General features: G+C 43.5%; 1 pseudogene; it reads right to left on the bottom strand.

The window, feature by feature from the left end:
- Positions 1 to 861: 861 nt before the first annotated feature.
- Positions 862 to 1,716, bottom strand: LOC147443284 (fructose-bisphosphate aldolase 5, cytosolic pseudogene; annotated as a pseudogene).
- Between the last annotated feature and the right edge of the window lie 3,055 nt (positions 1,717 to 4,771).

The raw sequence follows: 4,771 nt of genomic DNA, 5'->3' as shown, positions 1-4,771 counted from the left end.
TGATTTTTCCCGAACACTATTTGAAGCATGTGAGCCAGTGCTCTCTCTCTCTCTCTCTCTCTCTCTCTCTCTCTCTCTCTCTCTCTCTCTCTCTCTCTCTCTCTCTCTCTCTCTCTCTCTCTCTCTCTCTCTCTCTCTCTCTCTCTCTGACACGCTAAGCATACACTCCTTAGAAGTATAACAAGCTGACATTTGTCCAAAAATGATTTGCGGACAAAACCCAGCAGCAGTACCTCAAAGTAAAACTTACTTTAGCAACGCCACATTCAAGAGAGGCACCTACCTAAGATTAATTAAGCTAATTGTTTGGAATCTCAACATCCCCATTGTCAATCTTTGTTTTCAAATCCTTGGGATCATTGCCATCCAGAGAGAAACCCATAGAAATGTAGTACCGAGAATTTCCTTTACTGTGCGAGCAAGCTCCTTTGCCATCGAACGGGGACACATCACATGGGCAATCTCAATCACATCATTGAGAGACATGTTTCCATTGTGCTTGATGTTCTTAAATAAGGAGAAGGAAGAGGAATTTGCAGGTCAAAAACTAGCTAAGAGCTCATTGGGCACGCTAGCATGGAGAAAAACCCTATCGCCAATGCTAGGACTGAGGGGCAAGCAGAGAAGAAGAAAAAGGCAATAGAGTGCTGCAGCAGCTTACATGGCCAGATTAATAGGAGGAATCCTGAGAATGAAATTATGCGAGTAGCCAGCAATCATGAGGAGCATCTACTGTATAATAATGTCATAAACGCAAATGATGGCATCTTTGTTGTTTTTGTCAGTGGGCTTCATCATTGTGGTATTAATTATGCATTAAATGGGTAGGAATCTGACTGTCAGAGCTCGCCCTCTTCAAGATTAGTAAGAGAGATAATTCATGGCATTCAAATTCAAAGTTGCTTCTTCCTCACTTTGACTGCCTGCGACAAGAACATGATACTAGGAACAACAGGAGGAACCGTCCTTTGAAGTGCTTGTACTGTGTATTTGGCTATCTCCTGAGGGGTCTTCTTTGGTGATTAATCAGAGCCAGGAGTAACCATGTTTGGCTTCAACAAGGTTCCCTCCAAGAGTACATGATGATTGCTCAAAGCCTTGTAGACAAAAGCACGCACAATCTCCGTCACAAAAACACATTTCTTAATATCATGGGGCCCATGCACAAGAATCTGAGGCTCAACAATGGGGACTAGACCATTCTCTTGGCATATTTTGATGGCATAGTGAGCCAACCGATTTGCATTCTCAAGCATGTCAAGAGGAGATGCCTCAGTTGGACCAATCTTGAGCACAACTCTCCACTTCGCAAATCGGGCTCCAGCATTATAATACTGCTAACAGCGTTGGGCAAGGTCGTCCAATCCCTAAGTGGTTGTCTCATCGTCGTCAGTGTCTGCAAGGTCGACAATTCCCTTATCTACCTTGATGTCGGGGACTACTCCACCCTCTTTAAGTACCTCCACAAACAGCTTTCCACTCACTATTTTCTGATAGAGGGTTTCCATAAAGTTACTGGAGGGCATTTGGGGCATTAAAAAGAAGCTCCCGGATAGCTTTCCTGTTTGACTCTACATTCTCCACATGTATACTTTCTAGACGCTTCCCAATAGACCATGTGCTCTCATCGGCTACCAGGATACCCTTGCCAGGGGTCGCAATGTACTTGGCAATGGCAATAAGCTCAGCTGTGTATTTACCCTTAACCGTGGCCATGGCGGCTAGCAGGGTAGAGATGCAAGGGTCTCTCTCTCTCTCTCTCTCTCTCTCTCTCTCTCTCTCTCTCTCTCTCTCTCTCTCTCTCTCTCTCTCTCTCTCTCTCTCTCTCTCTCTCTCTCTCTCTCTCTCTCTCTCTCTCTCTCTCTCTCTCTCTCTCTCTCTCTCTCTCTCTCTCTCTCTCTCTCTCTCTCTCTCTCTCTCTCTCTCTCCATAGAAAAATTGATGTTAAGCCCAGTGCTGGTGCTCGTGGGCTTCCTGATGGCGCTATGCACGGTAGGCGCCCTCATAGCCGGTGGGTGGCCATAACGGCTGTTTTTGCGGTGTCGTGGGTGTACAAGTATGTGACAAGGAGACACCCTAACGTTTCCCAGCAGCTTGACATTGTGTGATTCCGCATCTAGGATGTGGCTAATGGGATGCGATGCAAGGCACGCGGCTTGGCCGACTTCGCCCTTCGGTGGCAGTGCTGGTGCCGGGCGCTTAAGGCTACCACAGTTCTCTTTTTCTTCATTTTACTATTCCGCTAGGTGACCTTGCAATGCTCTTAATATAATTTTTCTAGTATGGGAATAACCAAAAAGTCTCAAGGTCCCACCCTATAAAGATGTAAATCAGAATACTAGTAGAAATTTTCAATTTTCAATTTTTTTTGACCTATTTTCTCAAAGAGAGGAGAGAGAGAGAGAGAGAGAGAGAGAGAGAGAAACCCTTGCACGCTGGTGTGCTCTTTTTGAGAGAGTTGAGTTTTTAAAGGGAGAGAGAGAAACCCTTGCACGCTGGTGCGCGCTTTTTGAGAGAGTTGACTTTTTAGAGAGAGAGAGAGAGAGAGAGAGAGAGAGAGAGAGAGAGAGAGAGAGAGAAAGAGATACACACCGAAGAGGAAGCAGAAGTAGTTGCGGCATAAGTAGTCATGACGGTCAAGCACCATAATGGTGGATGTAACAAGCATGGAAGAGACCACACCAACCCCATCAGGTGGTAAAGCTGTGGGTGATGTGTGCCCAATGACAAGGCTTTCAAGCGGTTTCTTATAAGGACCATTTTTTAACAAGCTATTGTGCAAGATGTGCAAGATGCTTGCATTTATGATGGGTCTGCACTTCCCAAGCTTTATGCCAAAATGCAGTATTGCGTTTCATGTGCCATTCACTCTCATGTTGTCCATGTGAGATATGGCATAGCAAGAATAGTTTGAGAGCCACCACTGAGGTTTATACACAACAAGGATATGCAGAACCAATATCAGCGTACCAATGTTCCTACTGTTAGGAAGTGAAATGGTGGCTATTTAGTGCATAAGCCAGGAGAGGAAGTAGGCTCATGAATCTTGATTTCTATCATAGAACTCTTCTAAGACGCATGCTACAAGCATTGCCACTGTGGTTGAATCCATCAATTGGATGGACGTTGAGGGACTTTTCAATCTTTTGGATAGGCTTGTATCTGATGTTTTGGAAAGGTCTTTCTAAAGTTTTTTCAAAAAGAGAGAGAGAGAGAGAGAGAGAGAGAGAGAGAGTCTGACTTGCTTTTGAGACTATGAGAGTGTGTGACAAAGACAATCCATGCAAGTGAGCAAGAGACACGACACTGAAAGTTCATTAAACTTGGCCGCTGAGAGAGAGTGACCAGTGCTTGAAAAAAACTTTTTTCCAAAAACATGTCAAACCTACATGTGAGTGACTTACAGAGGCGGCGCTGAGTCTGAGAGAGAGAGAGAGAGAGAGAGAGAGAGAGGGAGAGAGAGAGAGAGAGAGAGAGAGAGAGAGAGAGAGAGAGAGAGAGAGAGAGAGTAATTGGCTAGATTGGTTGAGAGCATGCACACCCCTTCCATGTAGAGCTCGTTGCCCAATGGCAGAGTCAAGCCCAATTTTGTGCAACTCAAGAAGAAGGTGGAGGTAGTAATTGCTAAAATATCACTTTTTGACACGCGACTAGAAAGACTGGTTTTTGGGAAAATATTCCTTGACTGTGATCCCACAACTGTGGAAGACAAACCTCATTCTCTCTCTCTCTCTCTCTCTCTCTCTCTCTCTCTCTCTCTCTCTCTCTCTCTCTCTCTCTCTCTCTCTCTCTCTCTCTCTCACACACACACACACACACACACACACACACACACACACATCCAGACTCTCCATCTTTGTTCTTGTCAAAAGATAGGGCCGTGTTGATTGCGAAGGCATTTCATAACAGGTGATTGCCAAGCTATTGCATGCAAGTGGTGATTATCGTTTATGTCAATAGTAATTATGATCTTCATCACCTCTCCCGCCTTTGGCCACAAAGTCTTGTGATTGGGGCCTCCTCTTTTGCAACTCACCATGAAAAATATAAAAGAGCCCGCAGTCCATGAAAACTATTCTTTTCATGTATGTGATGTGAATGATATTTTCCTTTTCCTCTTCGTTTCTCAAGTGTCATGATTATATGCTGAAAGATTTTTTTTGCAAGCTAGACAAAATGGATTCACTCACCCAAAAAATATTATCTCCAATTTCAATAAGGTACAATCTAGCACCAAAGATTGCAAATACACATTGTTCATATTGGCTCCAACCTACCAATACAATCTACCAAATCTACTTCTTCTATAACTTCCCTACAAGCACTTTCCATAATATTATGTATTGAGAAACCCTCCTCCCCCCTCCACAACATTGTACGCGTGCACACAACACTTTTACTTGTCCAAGCATCTACAATAGCTTGAATATTGATGACCACAAGCCATGATTCAGAGGAGGGAGCATAACCTTGGATAATCAAGGAGTTAATATAAGGGTGGATGATTAAAGTCTCCATATGGAATGCTCTAGACATTTAGAGACAATGATAGAAAGATTGTACTATGTAATTTGATGCTAAATGTTTCTATTATGGTTTAAGATTTATGTATCTTGTGGGGTTCTACTCTTTTTTATGATTGCTCGAAAAGGTTTGCTTGGAGTTTGAAATTCCTCATCCTGCAGTCAACCATGTCTAGGCATATAAGCATTTATGGACAACAATGTGACAGAAAGATTGTTCTTATGTTTGATGATAGCATCTATGAACT

Source organism: Adiantum capillus-veneris, chromosome 14 (assembly GCF_014529385.1).
Source record: "Adiantum capillus-veneris isolate H3 chromosome 14, ASM1452938v2, whole genome shotgun sequence".
Classification (NCBI taxonomy): domain Eukaryota; kingdom Viridiplantae; phylum Streptophyta; class Polypodiopsida; order Polypodiales; family Pteridaceae; genus Adiantum; species Adiantum capillus-veneris.
The sequence above is the reverse complement of the archived record's forward strand: the minus strand, read 5'-3'. Positions and strand labels throughout refer to the sequence as shown.